Source organism: Heterocephalus glaber, unplaced genomic scaffold, assembly GCF_053883595.1.
Source record: "Heterocephalus glaber isolate CG9 unplaced genomic scaffold, H.glaber_assembly_v1.0 deba00000896, whole genome shotgun sequence".
Classification (NCBI taxonomy): Eukaryota; Metazoa; Chordata; class Mammalia; order Rodentia; family Bathyergidae; genus Heterocephalus; species Heterocephalus glaber.
In genome coordinates, this window is record NW_028258170.1 from 2,030,595 (window position 1) to 2,052,716 (window position 22,122).

The 22,122-nt window shown below is 33.8% G+C and overlaps 3 pseudogenes; all 3 read right to left on the bottom strand.

The window, feature by feature from the left end:
* Positions 1-2,920: 2,920 nt before the first annotated feature.
* Positions 2,921-3,861, bottom strand: LOC101696733 (olfactory receptor 8K3-like; annotated as a pseudogene).
* Positions 3,862-14,003: 10,142 nt separating this feature from the next.
* On the bottom strand, positions 14,004-14,936 carry LOC147828872 (olfactory receptor 8K3-like; annotated as a pseudogene).
* A 4,783-nt stretch (positions 14,937-19,719) lies between these two features.
* LOC147828873 (olfactory receptor 8K3-like) lies at positions 19,720-22,122 on the bottom strand (annotated as a pseudogene).

A 22,122-nucleotide genomic window follows, 5' to 3' on the forward strand; every position in this document is an offset into this window, starting at 1 on the left:
ATATTTTATGAATAAAATGTGAAACTTTCTGAAACTTCCTCAATAATAATAAACCTCTTTGAAAATTAATGAAATACGTATTATAATTATAAACCTCAATATTATTTTTTCTGTTTACATTTTATCATTTGAGGAATTATCAAAGTAATATCAAAGTCTGTAATAGAAATAAAATAACGCATTTTATTAAGTCATATTATGGCTTAAAATTAGATACAAGCAATTTTTATTTATATTACAGAATAAATTTCCTCTGTCAGTCAATTATAACTAACATTAATATTTTAGCTTATTAATTTCAAATATTTACTTCCTAGGAAATACCAATATTTTCAAACACAGATAATCAAATAAAACTTACTGAGTTTTAAGACAACAGAATCATGGATTATATTAACTCTTCAGTAATGTTTGTCTCAGTGTGACAATGTCTATAGTCTTTTATTTTTCCAATAATTATCTTTATTCACATGGACTTACTACAGAAATAATTTTGTTACATGCTGCTGTACTACAAAAACAGAACAGTTTCTATATGATCCAAATAAAATCACATGGATGTGGTATTATAAATTCTGAAAAATACATAGAGAATAAAAGACAGGTGTATGGAATAAGTATGTTGAAAAGATAAGTATATACCTTAATATATACTATACTATACTCAAAGTAGAAAGCTAGTATAAAATTGATGCAGTCCAAAAATAGAACATTATAAAAAAATACTACATTGTCAATGGAACCAAATATGAGGAAAATCAGCAATAATAAGGATGAGCCATAGGCCCACTTGATAGTGGAATAAATATTTTATGCAAAGAAAAAAAATTGTTTTGAGGTATTATTAAGTTAATTTTTATTAGAAACTAGGCAGTATGTTATCAAAATTAAGCCAGTATGAAAAAAAATACCCTCAGAGTTTATATGGCAGACCTCAAGAAATTTATCTTAATTGATAGTAACTGTTCTGGAAATTGCAGAAAGAAATACACGGTGATGTAGAATTCAGGTAAAATAATAAAAGTTTACTTGCAAGCAGGTAGGACCACCAGAAACTGGTCTGGTCAGCATCAGCCCAGATGCTTTGTTCTGCTTCCTCTTTTATACCTTTGTTAGTCATTATCTCATCCCTAGTGGTCTTTTTTAAATAAATAAAATTCCAATTCCTGTTTAATGGTTAGACACAGGTGGTTTCTGTTACTGATTACAGCCCTAAACACATGACAGTTAAGGCACATTTATCACAAGTTTGCCCAAGCATTGCAACTTTGTTCTTCAGAGTTAAAATGTTATCTATTGTAGAGATACAGATAAAAGGAGCTATAAACCTTCACTTTAAACAACAAAAGCAATGAGATCAGGCAAGTTTTAAAGGGACACACTACCTATTTTGCTTCTACAACTACTTTAATAGTTAATCTACTAAGCTGTCTCAAACTTTTTCCCTATCACTACTATTATAGAAAATCAATAGCTTTAGAAAAATTATTTGTACACTGGTCTGTGGGTTTCTGGGGTCCTGACTTGTAGACTCTCTTGAGCTGATAGGAGAAAGTAGAGCACAGTACAGATAAGAAAGCAGGACTAAGGTCATTGTGAGCAATAGTGGCCTTTGAGCCAATTCTTAAGACACTTCCCCTCCATCATCACACTGCACCGAGCCTTCTGAGAACAAAACCAAGTTTCACTTTAACACAATCCACAGATATGTATGAAGCATGAAACAGAAAGACAGCATTTACTTACACAGAATCAAAAATGAAAGCGAGAATGAGAGAGAGAGAGAGAGAAAGTTATAAATGCAGAGGAGTCCACAACGACCTTTTTCCTCCTCTTGTACCTATCAGTCTTCCTTATTCCCCTGAAGCAAACCCACTCTCATTTGGTGAATTTCAAGTGTACAGATCCTACTAGCATTTTATGATACTATAATATTTCTTCAATTATAGTGATTGCTCAGTTGTCCAATGGCTCCAAGCTTGAACTTTTCTCTAATCAAACAGCAAAGTTGCAAAACAATCTATCTGCTCAGTGTTTGTAACTTTGCTTGAAAGTCAAACTGAAAATCTGACTTGCAAAAACCCATACTGGCTGAGAGTGAGTCATGCGTGGTCCTTCACAGCTGACACAGGGGGATGCTGGAGTCCCACCACCACTCTAACCCAGACAAATGCTGTATTAGTGCATTCAAACACTCATCACTGTGCTCTTGTGCACATTATTTGCATAAAATATCACAATGGTGGCTCCAAAGAAAGTTAGTGACACCACGTGTAAAGCTAAGGGGAAAACTGTGAGAACCACGATAGAGTTACAGAAAGAAATCAATGAGAAATTTGTTGAAGTGCTAGAAAAATAAATTTATATGTGTAATTTTGGTGCCTCAGAACCAATTATTTGGTTTTCCATTATTTTCAATAAGAAAAATACATGAAGTTCTTGAACTTTCTGGTGTCCAAACACAAATTTGGCATAAATTGAGCTCGACAACTTAGGTATCACTGGGTGATGTATGAAAGTCATTACTTTAACACAAATAAAGCAAAATGTTTGATTGTTTCATTCACTAATTTCATTTCAACTGCATAGAGGTTTATCTACTACCAAGAAGACCAATCTTTTTCACTTTATTAAATTCTTTTATTGGTACATTGTAGGTATACAACACAATTGCATTTCTCATTGGGAATTGTACCTTTACATAATGCATCTTGGTTCTTATTTTTTCCTCATTCCTAGCCCTCCCTTCACTCCCTCAACCCTTCCCTATTTTTTGGTACCGGGAATCGAACTTGGGAACTTGCGCTTGCATGAGAGGCAGCAGAATAACTCAGCTAAATCCCTGGTCCTACCTTCTGAAATTAAAGAGAACAGCTTCTCCAGTAAGTCTGCTTTCCATGACTCCTCCTCCATGTAACCTTTAAGAAAAAATAATGCACACCTTTTTCCATGTCCTTTGAAGAACATATTTTACATCATTGTTCCTCAAGCTGTAGATCAATGGATTCAACATTGGAATAATCAGAGTGTAAAATATAGAAGCCACTTTATCACTGTCAATGGATTGGCTAGATTTGGGCTGCATATACATAAACATCATAGTCACATAGAACACTGTGACCACAGTCAGATGGGACCCACAGGTAGAGAAAGCCTTGTGCCTTCCCTCAACAGAGTTTATTCTGAGTATGATTATGAAAATCAGCAAGTAGGATACAAGGATTATCAGAAGAGGAAAAATAAAATCAAATGATGAGAAGGTAAGAATTATCATCTCAGTGTCACGAGTATTTGAGCAGACCAAGGACATCAAGGGCAGACTGTTACAGTAGAAATGCCTGATGACCTTGTGGCCACAGAATGGTAAAGTGAAAATCTTTATGGTGAACAGAAGAGACACAAATGTACAGTAGAGATAGGAAATTGTTACCAGCATCCAACATGTCCTTGGTGACATGATGACAGTGTAAAGCAGAGGGTTACAGATGGCCACATAGTGATCATAGGACATCACAGACAGAATAGAAAGTTCACTACCCACAAGAGCAACTAAGACAGCCAGCTGTGTAGCACAACCATAATTGGAGAATGTATTTTGATCTTCCACAAAATTTACCACATTTTTGGTCCCACGGCTGTAGAATAGCCAAGATCAGTGAGAGCCAGGTGTCTGAGGAAAAAGTACATGGGAGTTTGCAGCCTGGGGTCCACCTAGGTGAGGATGATCATGCCTAGGTTGCCCAGCACTGAGATCCCATAGATGACAAGGAACAGCACAAACAGTGGAGCCTGCAGCTCAGGGCAATCTGTGATGCCCAACAGAATGAACTCAGTCACTGCTGTGAGGTTGTGTCCTTCCATCCAGGGTGATCAGGAAGCCTACTCAGGATAGAAATATCAGTATAGTCAACAGTTTTTCAATGTTATCCACAACTTTGTAGATTTCTATTATGTTAAAATAAGATCAACACAAAGTTTTTTCATGTGTAATATTTTTAAATAAACCCATCCAGAAAGTAGTTTAGTGTTTCTCATCAGGAATGATTTTACTCACAAAAGAATACTGTCTGTCTAAATATTTCATTTGTCCCAAGATATGTCTGCTAAGGTGAGAGCCTTGTTAAGCCAGTGAACATCACATTTTATATGCTTCTAGTCCAATTCTGCATCAATAACCTTTTGATATGACTGAAAAAATCTAGAAATCTAATAGGTAAACACAGGAACATTTTGATAAATATAGAAAGATATATTTAGAAAAATATACACATGAGCAAAGAAAAATTGGAAGTTTAAACATTTGTGTTAAATAACCCTATGTTTATTTTACTGTTTTTTAGTGTTCTAATTCACATTTATATAATTAAAGTTGCATAGTGACCTTACATAATTATTCATAATACCAACTTTATAACAAGACATTCTAATGATGAATTTCAACTCTGCATTTGATTGTTTGTTACAAAATATAGTCCTATAAAATTATTATACCAAGGGTAGTACAGCTGATAACTTTAAAATATTTGATAAATATGGAATAGATATATGAACAGAAAATTTTGAATGATCACATTGAGCATGGTTTTAGAAGAAGAAATAAGGCAGAGAATAAATGTATGTGTAAAAAGTGTTTGTTATAGCTTAATAGTGCATAGAAAGTTGTTTTGTGTACATAAGTTATTCGGAAATTTATTTTGATATAAAATCTAACATGTGTTTGTGAAAATTAGGAAAAATAATGAACTGAGATTTAGTTTTTCAGTGGATATTATGCTTCCAGAACATAGTTCTCACAGATCATTTACCTTTTTTTTTTATACTTTTAGAGACAGCAGTCACTCTCTGAAAGAGAATATCTATACAGAGGGCCAAGAAGCAGTTCCAGTTACAAGCCATTGCAGACAGAGTAAAAAGTCCACTAATGATGAGTATGATGCACAAAATTAGCTGCACAACAGCTGTAGAGGGTTGTGTTTTAAATAGATACAAAATTTACCAATGTTTAATGTCCTGCAGAGATGGAGTGCTCACAATCAATGAAAGCTGGATGTCTAAGAAAAATCACACAGGTGCTTGCAGCTTGTCATCCAGCATGGTGAGGACTATCATGCCCAGGTTGGGACCACTGAGGCTGCATTGATGATGAAGAATGGCCCAAAGAAGAGCACTCACAGATCAGGGTGGCCTGTGGTGCCCATTAGAACACATTCATCTAGTGCTGTCAGATTTCTTTCATCTTTTCAAGCCTTTAAAAATACTTAATTCTGGAAGAACAATGAAAAGACATTGCGTTTCAGAAAGTAACAATGACTAAACTTTTAGTGTTCAAGCCAGGGGATGTGTGATATAAACCACATTTTTTTTACCTGATATAACTTAAAATGACTCAGCTCCATCACTGAATCTGGCACAGGGCTGCTGAAGCCCTCAGTGAGAAGCAGATCATATGAAAGTGTTAGTGCAGTTGGCTGCACCATGTGAGTAAAAGCATAACAGACAGAGATTTTGAGTGCCCAAGGTGTAGCAAATTCACTAAAACTGAGTTGTATTGATACAGCACTCTTCCACTGGTGAAACTTGCTGAGATTTTTCATGTATTGGTAAAAAATCAATCTTGTATAAATTAGAAATATTTTAGGAAATATAAGTTTTGAGCCTTATCATCCATATGGAAAAAATTGCAAAGTAAATAAGAGATAGCAGAGGCGAGATGATCCTGTGCAAGATGATGTGCATCAGCCTGCCCCAAAATGCCTACTTTTGAACTCTATCATCAGTTGCTAATGCAAATATTGCTGCAAAGCACTTTCCATCTCTCCATTTTTTGCCATGCTGGGCCACTCCTCACTTGTTCTGTAGAGCCGGTAGGCTTTCCTGACATGATAATTTCCCAGACTGTGAGCATTTAGCTGCCTTCCTGGGGAACAGTGCCTAGGAAGATTTCAAGGCAGCTTAAAAGTGCCTGGGATTTAGTACATAAGGAACAACACTGTACTAATAAGCAACAGAAATCAATACATAGATACTCAAGTTTCCCTGCTTTTCTTTAGAACAATTCCTAGACGAGATCAGCAGGGCACCATCATACATCTAAAAGGAGTGAATCCCAATAGCTCTATCCCATTTCTGTCTCATAGTCTCCATATTATTTATGTGTTCTGGAATTGCCTACAAAATGAAAATCATATACCAAGTCCTTTTATCAGGGACTAATCTTGGTAGAACTTACACCAAGACAAAGCCAGGCCTGTATGATATTAGTAAAATGAGTCCACAAATTGGTATGGCACAGGTGAAACTCTGTCATGATTAAGTAGACAAAACAACATTACCTTCCTGAACAACTGGACACCTCAACAGGAAGATAGTTTCATTTGAGGCAGTTATGCCTCTGAAGGAATAATCCAACACCTGAGGAGTGACATAATTGCTTAGACAGAATTTAGGATAGAGAATTCAAATTATGCTTACCTGTTCTTACAGTGATATTTGTTTAGGCTATTGGTATGATGCAAACACAATAATAAATATAAAAGGAACCCCTTTTTACTCAGAAAGAAAGTAATAATTTTTAAAACATATTGTAGTTATAGAACAAAAATATTGATTAATGAGTGGAACTAATTTGATAATTATATTGACTAGTTCAAACCATCATCTAAGATGAAACAAGTTCTTTTTCCTGTGTGACAGACAACCAGACTGCCTGAGGAAGAATTTATCACTGTCTTTTCTTTTTCTTTTTTTTTTTTTTTGGTACTGGGGATTGAACTCAGGTCCTTGCGCTTGTGCACCAGGTGGCCAAACCACTGAGCTAAATCCCTGGCCCACTGTCTTTTCTTTTAAAACTCACCCATGAGGTTTTAAAATGCTATTTCTTGAATAGTCCCAAAGCAGCTGAGAAGAGGCAATCATATCACTGAGTTTTCTTAATTATTCAGGGCATTTTTGATTTCCCAACTGACAAATTATTTTGTGCACAATTGAGGTGCTTTCCTTTGTTATTGCTATTAACTCTCTCACACGTATCTGGATTTAAGAGTATTATTTGTTGAAAGCGTGATTTATTCACCCATAAATGTAATCATCCAACATTCGGCATTTTGTGTAATGGTTTTCAAGTTTTGTATCTGAGACAAAGACAAAACTCTTTATACATGCTCTATGATGATTTTAAAATTCAGAAAGTATAAAAATTATGAATATGGGTGCAACTCAAATATTTTACCATTAGAGGAATTAACTAAACCCTAATGAGACCTTAATTCCTATCCCATAGTGATCCACACTCCTCCTTGCCTATCCCTCATTCCATCCTCCTTCCCTATACAGGTCTCTTCTCTCCAAAAGCTGACCTGTGGCTTCATAAAGGAATAAAGGAGTGCATCCTTACAAAGGAAATCAATGTGCATTTTCTTCTCTCCACATATGTTCATGCATGTCCCTGTCTCATTGTTTTGTATGTCTCTTTTGGATATCTAATACTTTTACTCAACTATATATTTTCAACTATCTTTATTTTAGTATATATGTACCAGTACTTTAATAAATTCCACTGAATAAAACCACTGTAATCTGCATGTACTCACAATTAATGTGTGTTTCCTCACACTAATTGGCATGTAATTAGTTAGCAATCCCTAATCTCTACATATATCACCATAACTAACATTATATGTGTCTCCACCCTAGCCCACAAATAAACATTTCTCTGAAAGACCTCCTGAAGTGCTTCCCTTATTTGCAAAAAAATAACAAATACAGTTTACATAAATATGAAGGAATTCATTTCAAAATTACATTTCTCAACATAAATTCTACCATTAGTACCTGAGAATTTCAGACTCTTTTTTCCCCTTAAATTCTTTTATTGGTACACTTTAGGTGAACAATACATTTTAATTTATCATCAGGTGCTTGTACCTGAATGTGTAAGTAAGGATTAAAATGATTAAAATGAATAATTGATAATTTGCTATAGGAAGAAAAGGTAGGGGTGGTGGAAGGGGAAGGGGAAAGTAAAGAAAGGAAAGGAAAAAGTATGAGAAAAGAAAAAAATGGAAACAAAATCTATGTAAATGGGAAAGGGTGGAGGGGGTGAAGGGCACACAGGTAATGGAGAAAAAGTAAGAGAATTTCAGACTCTTGACAAGCAAGTTAGATGAATAGTTCTTGTGAGTGCGACATCCTTGGTTACAACACATCTTTTTAATGAGATCAGCCTAAACTTCATTAAGCTAAAAATATTTTACTTGCTTTGATATGGTACTTTATTATGTGATCCCAGTACCGGTCTGGATTTGATTAGATGTTATGATTTGGCTCTGGGGTGTCCTTGAAGGGCCTTGTGTGTTTGGAAGGTGATTGAAACCTGCAGGGCTGCACTCTTCAGTGGATTCAAGAGTCCAGAGCTGAGGTGCTGTCAGAAGAGGCCCTGGTCCACAGAGTTGGGGCACGGGGGTCATGAGCTGAAGGATGTACCACATCTCCCTCTAAGGCCCCTTCCTTCTCTCTTTCCTGGCAGCCAACACCCAAGAAAGTTTCCCCTCCTAGATGTTTCCACCATGTCCTTCTTGCCTTGGAGCCAGGCTTCTGTGGAATGAATCCTCTATAAACTCTAACCCCAAAAAAACTTCTCCTTTAAATTGTGGGTGCCTGGTACTAAGTCCCAAGGACCAGAAAGTAAGGAAGACATAGAATAATGCATTAAACATAATACATCTCCACAAAAATTCAGAGAATGTGACAATGACAAGTAAGGAAATATTTTGTTCAACTATGATTTTAGTATTTGAGTGTCTGAAAGTGATTAGATGGAAAAATGGTGATAATGACAATTAATTAGCTGTTGGAACAAGATGAAAGTTGATATGAATTCTGCAACACAGGTTTGATAATGTATTCTTCTCCTCATAAAACATAGCTAAGAGACTTTTCATCATGTCTTCTGCCTAAGGGCTTAGCTCATTGTTTTTCAGAGCTTGTATTTTTCAGAGCTTGTATTTTTCAACTGTTACAAAAGTATTGATAACACATTGAAAAATCATGATGTTACTACATTTAATTAAAATTTGATTAAAGTTACTGCCTTTAATCAGTTATTTTATGTCTGTGTGAACATTAGTAACCTTTATAATTCAATAGTACATTTTATTATATCTTTGAAATATATTTTTTAATCATTGAAAATTTATTTTGAACATTGTAGTTCAAACTGCTTTTCTTGTCAGAATTTCAATTTAGGAAACAGATGCTTTGAATTTCTCATTTCACCTAACCAAAATCCATATACATTTTTTAAATTAAGTAATAATTTTTTAAAAATTGTCTGTGTCATCTACTGTGTTCCTCCACCAAAAATATTCCTGCCTCAAACAATGTGTTGTTGCTTAAGAATATATTTTAGAAGTAGTGAAAAAGCCAACAGTTATGGAATAAAAGGTGACAACTGAGGGATAAGAAATTTAAAGGACTTTGAGATTCAAAAAGTAATAGCTGTGTTTAACAGAAAGGCAGAATAATTACATAGATTATAATTGTAATGCAGAGGGAAAAGTAAGGAGGGCAGGATAAAAAGAATATAAAAAGAGAGGAGCTGGTACACTGATTTAAAGTTGGGAAAATACCTAGGTAGGGCAGGTGGTGTTTGTTGTCTACGCTGCAATAGTTAGGTCACTCTAAGAATCAACAGGTCCTGTGTTATACACTAAATCTCTATTCCTCTTTTCTCCATTTTTGTTCACAATGTTCTTTAAAGTATACTACTATTTCTCAATGATCTCTTTGAAAGGAGAGTTTTGTTTCTATGATGGTGGCTGGTACCAATAGCCCTTTGGAAGTTAAGACAACAAATATGTAACTAAAAATGCTGATAATATTTTGAAACTATACTGTATAGAAGTGTCTGTTGGACAAATCATGGCTGTAATGATTACTGGCAAGTTGTTCCCCTTAAAATAGTTAATAATATATTGTGTGAACTTTACCTCAACAAAATATTTGTAAATGCTTACAGAAATAGTTTTAGTAAATCAGATGTAACAATTTGTTATCTGTGCCTTTAAATGAATTAACAAATTTACTTCTTCCTCATAAACTTTTATACATTCTCTTTGACAAATTTTGTGTATCACATGCAATAAAATTGTCTTCATCCACTTTGATGGCTATTGCTATATAGGTGTTTCACAACAGTTTGTACTTGCAATGCAATCAAATTTTTAATAATTTAGCTACTCATTCTACTACTGTAAAGGCTCTAATGTTACCCTTATAAATACATATTCTCCTAAATTTGATTTATTTATTTTTAATTTATAATGAATTTTAATTTATAGTGAATGGTATAGGGAAATAAAATTGACTTTGCCTGTTTACATTAATCATTGATTTATTATTAAATGGTGTAGTAATATAAGCAAAATTTATATATCCTTTTTTCTTAAACTTTATATACCTTTTTTCTTTAAAATTCATCCTAAATGTAACAAATTAACAACTTTACTAGACCTACATCTGAAATTTGTCATGCATATGAATTTTTTTATTGTTAACTATATGGTCATGAACTGTTTAGCAATCTACTGTATAATTTCCCATGCATTTTACATTAATTTACAGGAGACTAAATATCTAATACTACAAATTTATTTTTCACTCAGATATATGCTTTGGACTTATTGATACTAAAGGATTTATATATAAATTATCCCTTGATTTGTGTAATAAATAAACTCATTAAACATTTACAGTTTTTTCCAGAGTCCATAATGCTTATACTCCACCAGTAGAGTGAAATATTTATTTCATTCCATCTACTCATCATTATTTGGAAACCCTACACTTTGAAGTTTTTCAGTTTCCAGAGTTTGTAAGAATGTTTCACATAAATTTACATTTATATTTTTCAGGTTACCTAATTACATGCATACTATATGATATTTTTCCTTTTCTGATTTCTATGTACATACCCTTTATTTTTAAGGATTTTAAGACAAATACTAATTCAATTTATGAACTATTTTATGTTTTTCCTAATTATGGTTTGTTCTGTTATGATATTTGTGATTATTTGTATGTTGCAAATTTGAAAATCATAACTTTCTCTACCTTTGATTTTTACTTTGTGCTTCAGGTTCTTTTACACACTGAATTATATGCACCCATACACACACAGCCACATACACGCATGTACATGCACATGAGAGCATTCCTTGTTTGAACTTCTGGGATATGCATAGATAGTGAGCATCAGTGACCATGAGGATAATTTGACATTTGAAGAAGAAAAAAACATGAATAGAAGTGGAGAAACCTTTCCAAACAAAGTAGGCATGCTCTTTTAGAAATATATAAAGAAACAGAACGTTCTGCTAATAGAATTTGGAGATACTATTACAATTTATTATCTTGTGTAAAGGGTATCCTGCAGAACATTCTGTTGCTAGGAAGACTTTTTTAAATTAAAGCATAAAATCTACTCTTGTAGGAGAAAAGGCTTGTAATGAAATAGTACTATGAATAAAAAAGAAGGAAAGGAGAAGGAGAGGAAGAACACTATCTATTTTAAGACTTTTAGTTAGAAATTCTAAAACTCTTTTCACATATGTTGACATGATATAAAAATATATATGTATAACTTCACCATTATTATATAATGAATTAAAATAATTTTTAAATATACAAATATTGATTCCTTCTTTAAATTCAATATTATACATTAAGTTTTTCACATATTGCTAGTGTCACCAACTAATATGTTGTTTAGAGTTTTCTAATATATATCATCATCTGCTATTGATATTAGGGAAATAGTCCCTGAAGACTTAGAAAATATACTATCTACATTTCTGGAAGAACTCATACAAATTAGTGAATACTTTCCCTATAATCATTAAATAAAATTCATAAAGTCACTTGAACCTGATTTTACAGTGAGAGCAGTTATTTTTTATTAGAATTTCCACTTTGAAATTCTACTCAATCAAAGATTTATTTCACTCATAATTCTGTGTATGTTTTCACAAAATACAATATACCAAACTTATGACTCATTTCTTAATTACAGATTGTTTTCTTGTAGACACATCCCACTTTTTATATTTTTTATTGTAAACTGCATTTAATATGAGTTGTGATTGTGCAGAGTATTAAATCCTATTTACTCAAATTACAATAACAACAATTTCATCAGTTTCTAATTCCTGGTTTTTAAAACTAATATTTTATCAATAAAATATGAAACTTTTTGAAAATATTTATAAAGTTACTTGATAATGTAATGCAGTTTAACTTCCCAAATGAATGAAACCTATTATATAATTCTGAACCACTACACCCTTTTTTTTCTGTTTTTGTTTCAATAGTTGAGGGATTAGCAGTACTATTGAGACTTTTAATACAAGCAGAATAATGGATTATTTTAATTCATCTTATATTTTTATAAACAAATATTAGAAAAAAATTACTTTCATAATAAAATTTGTAATCTCTGAAAGTAATTTGGAAAACATAATTTTAAAATGCAGTGATTGAAATTTTTTCAGTATTTTATTACCAACAATAATTGAAATTAACATTTCACTTTCCTCCTTCCAAGCATTTATTTTCTAAGGAATTACAATATTTTCACAGATATAAATAGATTAAGCTTAGTTACAAAATTATATTGTAATAAAATAATCAACTGAATTAATGTTTCAGTAACACATCCTTAGCATGACAACATATATAGGATTTCACTAATCCAAATATTTATTGTTATTCATGTGCATTAGCTACACAGGTAATTTTGTTCTGTGATGCCCTCCTACAAAAACAGAACAGTTTCTCTATGGTACAATTAAAATCCTGTGAATATGGAATGGTATAAATTCTGAAAAATGCAGGAGAATGAAGTTTATGGGATAAGTGTTTAGAAAAGACAAGCATATGCATCAATACATTCATAATACATTCTCAGTTAGTGGCATTATCTCTCTTTGCTTTCCAGAAGTTGAATTCTAATAATGATGCACTCAAACAATGGACCATCACCCAAAGTATTGTACACTGTCATATGTATCAAATATGAGTAAACTCAGTCACAGGATAGTAAGCCAATTAACCTACTTTATCTTATGCAAGAACAACAAGTGACTATAAAGTATTAATATATTCATTTAGAGATATGAGAAAGAGTAATTGATGGTCACAGAAAAGTAGGCATTAAGAGATCAGGAACAAGCAAACAAGGAAAATAAACAAGAAAGACCAGAAGCTTAAATGTAGACCTCAAGAAATTTATCTTTATTTGTCTACTCACTATTATAAAAACAATCAACTGATTTAGATAAAATTATATGCTCTGCTAAAACTATAGTTTGCCTGATATCCAGCTATTTTGCATTAATAGACTTTTCTGTGCTCTTATAAGAAAGTAGGATATCAGTATGAAGAAAGAAGGACCCTAAGATCCCTGCATGGAATAATACATTGGAGTAATCAGAATCGATTCCTTCCAATCATCATATTAATGAAGCATCCTGAGTACAATGCCAAGAGTGATATTAACACGACCTGTAGATGTGATGGAGCCTAAAAAAGCAAGACTGCTTTTCCTTATGCAAAACAGGAAACAGAGACAAATAACACACAGACACTGGGAAGTTCCTTGTAATAATTGAGAAGAGCAAAGGCAGCATTTAACTCCTGCTCACTGTACCTATTGCTGTTAGGCACTCACTCAGCAAACTGTCTCCTTGCCTGCACTTGGTCCACAGATCCTAAACTCTTTGACTGTACTGGATCATTTCTTCAATTGTAATGTTTGTAAGTTATTTCTCTTCAATAAAGGAGGCAAAGCCTTTTATTGTTTTCTGCATTAATTTTGTTTTAACTGTTTTGAAGTTTAACTAGTACCAAGAAGGGCAATATTTCAGTATACACTGAATGAACTTGTCTGTGATTCATTCTGGAAGAAATCAAAGCAGCCTCTCATCCAAACCTGATTTGTAGGATTCATATCATACATAAATTTTATGAAAAGTATTGTATATATTTTTCCATTTCCTATGAAGAGCACATTTTACATCTTTGTTCCTCAAGCTATACATCAAAAGATTCAACATGGGGATGATCAGGGTGTAAAATATAGAAGCCACTTGGTCAGTGTCACTGGAGTGACTGGACTTGGGCTGCCCATACGTAAATATCAATGTCTCATAGACTATGGTGACCATAGTCAGGTGGGACCCACAGGTGGAGAAGTCCTTGTGCCTTCTCTCTGCAGACTTCATGCTGAGAATGGCTGTGACCATGAGAAGGTAGGACATGAGGACCACCAGGAGAGAAGAAATCAGATCAGAAGTGGCAAATATGATTATCAATTCAATTTCTTGAGTATTTGAGCACAGCAAGGATAACAAGGGGAGACCGTCACAGTAAAAATGACTGATGACATTGTGGCCACAGAAGGGTAAGGTAAAAATCTTTATAGTGGCCAGGAGAGACACAAATGTATTTTAGCCAACATCCAACACACTCTTTGTGACCTGATGACAGTGTACAGCAGTGGGTGGCAAATGACCACATAGTAGTCATAGGACATCACAGAGAGAATAAAAATCTCACTACCCAAGGGAACAGTTAAGAAAGTTAGCTGTGTAGTGCAACCATAATATTAGATTGTATTTTGATCAGCCACAAATTTCCCAACATTTTGGGTCCCACAGCTATAGAATAGCCAAGATCAGCGAGAGCAGGTGTCTGAGGAAAAAGTACATGGGAGTTTGCAGCCTGGGGTCCACCTGGGCGAGGACGGTCATGCCCAGGTTGCCCAGCAGTGGGGTCAGGTAGATGATGAGGAACAGGAGGAACAGTGGAACCTGCAGCTCAGGGTGATCTGTGACACCTAGAAGAATGAACTCTTTCATCAATGTGAGGCTGTGCTCTTCCATCCAGGGCAGTCAGAAAACCTGTTCTAGGTAGAGAAGAGACATAAGCATAATCAGCATTTTTTCCATAATATCACCCGGATGAATTTAGTTATGTAGACTTAGTGAAAATATAATCCATGGGAATTTTTCAATTTAAAATATTTGAAAATAAGCTCAACTTTCTTTATGGTCCATCTATGCAGATTTTTCTCAAAAAGAAAATTATTCATTTCCAGAGATGTTTAGTTTTTCTAAATAGAAGTACAGTGCTACTGACATCTAATGGTTAGAGGACCTTAGCACGTTAAATGTCCCATCATATTCATTTTCCAGCTCAAAATAATATCCACATCAGTAATCTTTTTTCAGAAATGGTAGAAATCTATTAGGTAGACAGATAAATATATGGAAAGTTGATAGTTATACAAATATTATAAAGACATAGGTGTTTCAAAAATCAAAATGAAAGTAAATGGATAACTATGGTACTGCATTTTAAATTCTGTAATGGTTATTTATATAACAATCACCTAGTTACACTTCATAGCTACAATCTATGAAGTTACGTACGCTCATGGCAAAATAAGATATTCTAATGACAAATTCCTAAACTTCAGATAAAATTGCAGTGTGCTATAATTTCGAGTTACTTATTTAAACTTTAAAAAGTATTGTAAAAAAATGATAATATGTTACCTTTATTAATATTTAAATAGTAGTACTCCCCTGGGGGCATTGTCATTATAACTGTGATATACTTGTGTGGATTTAACAAATAAGGTGCATGTTACATGAGCTAATTTCATAGGATTAAGAGGGAAGTTGTTAGAATTGAATTATACAATGAAAACTATATGTTTGCTTAAAGTAAAAGGGTAGTATATTTTAAAGAGGAAAACAAAATATTTATAGTATGATTCATGTTTCTTACTGAATAAAATTTTTCCTATGTTACAAAGTATCAAGAGACAAAATATAATAAACCAAAGAATTACATGAAGTCCTGATGCAGGTTTAAATAGTTTTCTAAATTGCATCCCCAAGAACTTCCTAAAAATATTACATAGTACATAATGTTGAGGAATATGTGTATGACAAAGTAAAATATAATGGGAAAGTCTCAAATAAGCCAGAATTTAAAAAGTATAACACGAAAGCAGGCAGATATTTTGGTCAAACAATTATTACTTTCGTATCATACTGTGAGTACTATTTTCAAAATTACAAAATAACTTACATACTTCGAAGTAAATTTGTAGACATATTTCTCTAAGTAAGCTATAAGCAAACCAATAAAAAGACACAATTTCGCAACATGTGTACAATGTAGTTCATATAATTTACACTTTGCTTCCTTAAAAAATGCCTTAAATGGGCATTGCTACCTGCCAAGCTCCACTTCTCCATCCGGGCTTTTTTCTCATTTGAAATATATCAGGCAATAATATTAGATAAATGCCTCAATAAACAAAGAAGCAGTATAAAACTTGACTTTTTGTTGTTGTTTGTTTTATTTGCAATTCCCAAAAAATTTTTAAAATGAAATGGATATGGTGAATGCTAATAAGTGAAGAAAGATAAATTCTTTCTTATGAGTGACAAGACAAGATAATTTTTAAAATGAATGGATGAAAAAAAAGAGAGTGGAATCTAGCCCGTGCACAATGGAATGAGAAATTGAGAGGAGAGAAAAGATGTGGTAGAAGATATGACTAATTTCCTTGCATCTACAGAAGGATAAAGTAGATGTGACCACCACTCCCTGTCCCTGTGTGCAACTCCACCAGGACAGGAAGTGAAGATGGCGGAACACAGGCTCTGTGTTTGTTTCCTGAGCACAGATCTGTGTGGCAGATGGTTGCATATCAACAAAAGCCATTGCAGCAAAAACAAAACAAAACAAAAAAAAAAAAAAAAGGTCTGTGGTCCAAAAGTACCAGGGAGACACATCCATCCTGTACACCCAAGGGGAGCTCTATTTTAATATTAGATTGGAAACATTTTTTTGTAATTAATGCATCTTGGAACTTTACATGTTTTATACCTATTGGTATGCTATACTTTTTTTTTTTTGGTATGTTATGCTTTTTAATTTTCAGTTTCCTAACTGATGAATAATATTTTGATCTTCAAATATTAGCTCAAACATAAATTCCTGGCTTAAATTCAATATGGAATTTTGCTGTTTTTGTGTTTTTTATGTTCATCAGTTTGTATTATGTTTAGAATTTTCACCTACAAGATGCCTTCTCCATCTTTGTGGTACTTTTCAAAAAGTGGAAATCATGACTCCTGTTTAGCCTTTCCAGGAACTTGTAGGCATTGTTTATTTCTTTTTTCTTAAGCCCTGAGTAGAATTCATAAATCAGTCTGCCTGGGGGCAAATTGGGGGTCAGGTAGTGCAGAGGACTGTAATACTGATTATGCCCAAAGCAGCCTGTGAATAGTTAACCCCACGACTGGATTGTTTATAGGAGTGAGTCTGGCTGAAGCCTATGTGCCGAGGTCAGAGTAACTCACTCCTGAGTTCCATTCCCACAACTAAACCTTCAGACTAGGACAATATTCTAATTACAATCATATATTTTGACTATTCTGTTCCTAATTAGAGAATTCTTAGTCTTGTCCTTTCTGAGCCTTGTTTACATTAATTTCCATAGAAACCACACCTCGCCTTTACCCCAATTGATTGTCAATAAATGTCAGTGGCTGGGACTGTCCAAGGTCTTTGTCAGTTGTCTGGGCACTGGTCATCCTGACTCCCACTTTCTTTCTCTTAGTTCCGTCTCCGAGTGTATTCTTTTCCTCAGGCTTGCATCGCACATTGGGCAGGTGGGTACTGGAATCTGACTGCAGGGGTCTCTACAGTAAAATGTTATTTTACTATAAATTTCAATTTTTAAATCTTCTGTATTCATAAAATTCATCCGAGTGAGTTTCTGAGGCCCAACTGAAGTGCTCAGTACACCAGTGCTTATGATCCTAAGCTCACCTATGCATTGGCTTATTACAGTATTTATAGTGTCCCACCACTTTTTATTTAATTTCTCTTATTCTCAATTTTACTGAAATTGATGAAGCATTGTATAAGATATATCATTCTATTTTCTCCTATTATCTTAGCAATTATTTCACTTATTTGCCAATCTGAATTTTGCAAAGTATGTATACAAGGGAAAAATTTAAAATTTTTAATATAATATATAAATTATAAAATGTATATTGACTTAAAATTAAATGAATATGACATATTATTATACCTAAGCATATGTCATTTTCTTTATGCACATTTTTTGAGATCTATTGAAATTCTGAAAAACATTTATTTTGGAAATAGTATAATAAGGTAATTAACTCCCATTTGGATATTTCAATTTAAAGTATTAGAAAATAACTATTCTAACAGAAATAATTGGTAAAAGTACTTTGGGAAAATAAAAAGTAATTTGAAACATTAAATTACATATTTCCATACCCACCAACTAATATTAACATTTCTTTTTAAAAATTAATTTTATCGTTACATTTACCTTTACATGATATATCTTGGCTCTTATTATTTCCCTATTCCCTTGTCCTCCCTTCAACCCCTCCACCTTTTCCAATTTATAAAGACTTTGTTTCTATTTTTTTATTTTCTTATATCAATTCCATTCCCTTCTTTACCTTACCAAACCCCTCCAACTTTCCCTTCCCCTTTGGACCTTTTCTTCCTATTTCACATTATTTATTATGCCTTTTGATCCTTATTTACACTTTCAGTTTCTCACACCAGAGAAACCATTCAGTATTTACATGTGTGTCCTATTTATTTCACTGAGTGTCTCTTCAATGCAACGATTTGATTCTGTTATTGCAGGATGCATTTTTTAGGAAATTATAATATTGTGTTGTATATATGAAGGAAAAACTGTGCGGTACATTTTCATCAAAATGAATTAGATTTCTATTGTCAGAACTCATTAGTAATTTTTATTACCAGATGAAAAATACACAGGTCTTTATTCTTCAAATAATATTTTATTCATATTTTAATGTGTATTCCCTCTGCGCTTTCACTCGCATATATAAGTAAACTGAATTACACAAAATTGCATACTGTGCTAGACCTATGGATTGCTGAATAGCACATTTTGTTTAGTGAATATACTCTATTGGGATTAGATATTAACATAAAGTCGTTCATGAGAAAACCAATGTATGCCAAGATCACAACATTAGGATATCTACTTAGAACACTTGAATATGTTCATATGACATATTCTTTGTGATCATACTGCTAAAATGAACCTCTTGAAAATGCAATCAAGTCTGATTGTAACACAACCACCTAGGAGTATTTGAAGCCTAAAATAGTAAGATTGATCTTACATAAAAACAGAGGCACAGACACAAAATCACACCTGGATACAGGAAGTTTATTGTAATTATTGAGAATACCAAAAAAATGTTTTTGCATTATGAGAGACTGAGGCAAGAGGATCACAAATTCAAGCTCCCCCTGAACAAATTAAAGACTTTTGAAGAACCTGTCTCAAAATAAATGAGTAAACAAATAGATAAATGCTGGGGATGTAGCTTAGTGTGAAGGCTGTAGGAGTAATCCCCAGTACCTCAAAGAACAAAAGGCTTTTTTCTCATCTTCTGTGCTGACTACTCCTTTACACTCCCACATAGCATTCCAGCTTTATTGTTAGACCCCAAAATTGTAATGTACTAGAAAACTTCTTTGAATTTTACACTAAAATTGACCACTGTACCTCAAGAAAGGCATAGTTTTTAAATATGTTGTTCACTGATGCATTTATAAAATTTTGAAATTTAAGTAGTACCCAAATGTCCAAACTTTGAAGAGAAGTAGAGCCAATCTGTGGAGAAGTGCCTTGAAAGAAAAATATTTGCATATGATTTTCCATGTCCTATGAAGAGCATACTTCATATCTTTGTTCCTCAAGCTGTAGATCAAAGGATTCAACATGGGGATGACGAGGGTATAAAATATAGAAACCACTTTGTCAGTGTCACTAGAGTGACTGGACTTGGGCTGCATGTAGATAAATATCAGCATCCCATAGAACATAGTGACCACAGTCAGGCATTACCCACAGGTGGAGAAGGCCTGTGCCTGCTCTCTGCAGAGTTCATCCCAAGAATGGCTGTGAAGATAAGTAAGTAGGACTCCAGGACCATCAAGAGAGAGGAAATCAAATCAAAAGCTGCAAGTATCATGATTATAAATACAACTTCATGAATATTTGAGCAGAGCAATGAAATCAAGGGGATACAATCACAGTAGAAATGATTAATGACATTATATCCACAGAAAGTCAAAGTGAAAAATCTTTACAGAAATGAGAAGAGACACAAATGTGGAGTAGGGATAGGGAATCCCCACTAGTACCCCACACACTCGGTGACATGATGGCAATGTAGAGAAGAGGGTTACAGATGGCCACATAGGGGTCATAGGACATCACAGAGAGAGAGAGAAAAAAGCTCACTGATGATGAACATAGTAAAGAAAGCCAGTTATGCAGTGCAAAAATAGTACAAGATTGTATTTTGATCCACTACAGAATTTACCAGCATTTTTGGTCCCACGGCTGTAGAATAGCCAAGATCAGTGAGAGCCAGGTGCCTAAGGAAAAAGTATATGGGAGTCCACCTAGGAGAGGATGCTCATTCCCAGGTTGCCCTAATTACCAGGTTGCCTACCAGATTAGGTAGATGACGAGGAACAGGAGGAACAGTGGAGCCTTCAGTTCAGGGTGATCTGTGATGCCCACCAGAATGAACTCAGTAAATGATGTAAGGTTGGGTCCCTCAATCCAGGACAATCAGAAGACCTGTTCTCAGTAGTTACACAAAAAGAATCAATAAAATTTGAGTATTATCACCTGGAGAACAGACATTATTATGCAAAGCTAACATAAATAAGACAATAGAATATGTACAAACAAGTGAGCCTTAATCTCTACCACCCACACCCACTCTAAGCCTAAAGTTAAACAAAGAGTAGATTATTTTAGATTTCTTATCTCCTATTTGTTTATAATTATTTTGATAGTATTTTATTTCATTTAATTTTCATTTTATTTTTGATACTGGAAATCAAATTTAGGACCTTGACTTTACTAGGCAGGTGTGGTGCCACTGAGCTAAATCCCTGGCCCTTTAATAGCATTTTAAACATTACTGTGAGCCAGGAATGGTGAAGCAAGCCTGTAATCCCAGCACTGTGAGTTGAATCAGGAAGATTGCATGGGGGGAAGAGGGGTGAGGGAGGCAGGGAAGCAAAGGAACAGGAAAGAAAAGAAAGAAAAACAGAGAAAGAGGGAGTGAAGGAGGAAGGAAGGAAAGGGCTGGGTAGAGGGTTCAGTGCAAGGGCTCTGGATTTAAACCTCAGTACCACACACATACAAAAGAAGATGATAGACATTTACTTAAACATTATTCTTTCCTATGACATTGTTATTACAGTCTGAATATACTTACTTACAGGGAAATGATCAGATGTATGTTACAGGCATTCATCTCCAGGAACATGGAGAAATCAGAGCAAATATGAGAGAAATCATTGGAACTGATTTTATGCAATGAAGATGCACAATATTCATTTCAGAAGAAGAGATGCTATGTTTTAAATTAAAAAGTTCAAAATTTTTCATATAATTATTATGTTTTTACACTCTGTAGAACTTTTACTATGATACACAATATTATAAAGATAAAAATATACATAGTAGACATGCATTCCTGATGGTTGAAATCTTTCTGCACAGTAAGTTCACAAGAATTTCTCCTTATATGCTATAACACATAATGCAGACAAACTTGTATATAACCAATAAAATATGTCTGAACATCTCTAACAAATTGAAGATTTAAGAGAATTGCATAGGGGCAGGTGGCTGGCCTCTTAAAGTAAGACATTATCACCCCTGGTTAAGTGAAAGAAATAGAATAATGTACTTTTAGTGAAAACTGTGTAGTGGCTTTCTCTAACATAATTAGGAACAAATAAAACCATACAAGTTTCAACATTATGTGTAAAGTGATTGTATGCATTTTTCACGTGTCTCAATTAAAACACTGCTTATAGAATTGTGACAACCTATGTCCTCCTCTGCCCCTTGTAAATGCTCTTGTACAATGTACCAGATTACAATCTTACAGAAATATCTTTAGCAAATGGTGTAGAAAGCAT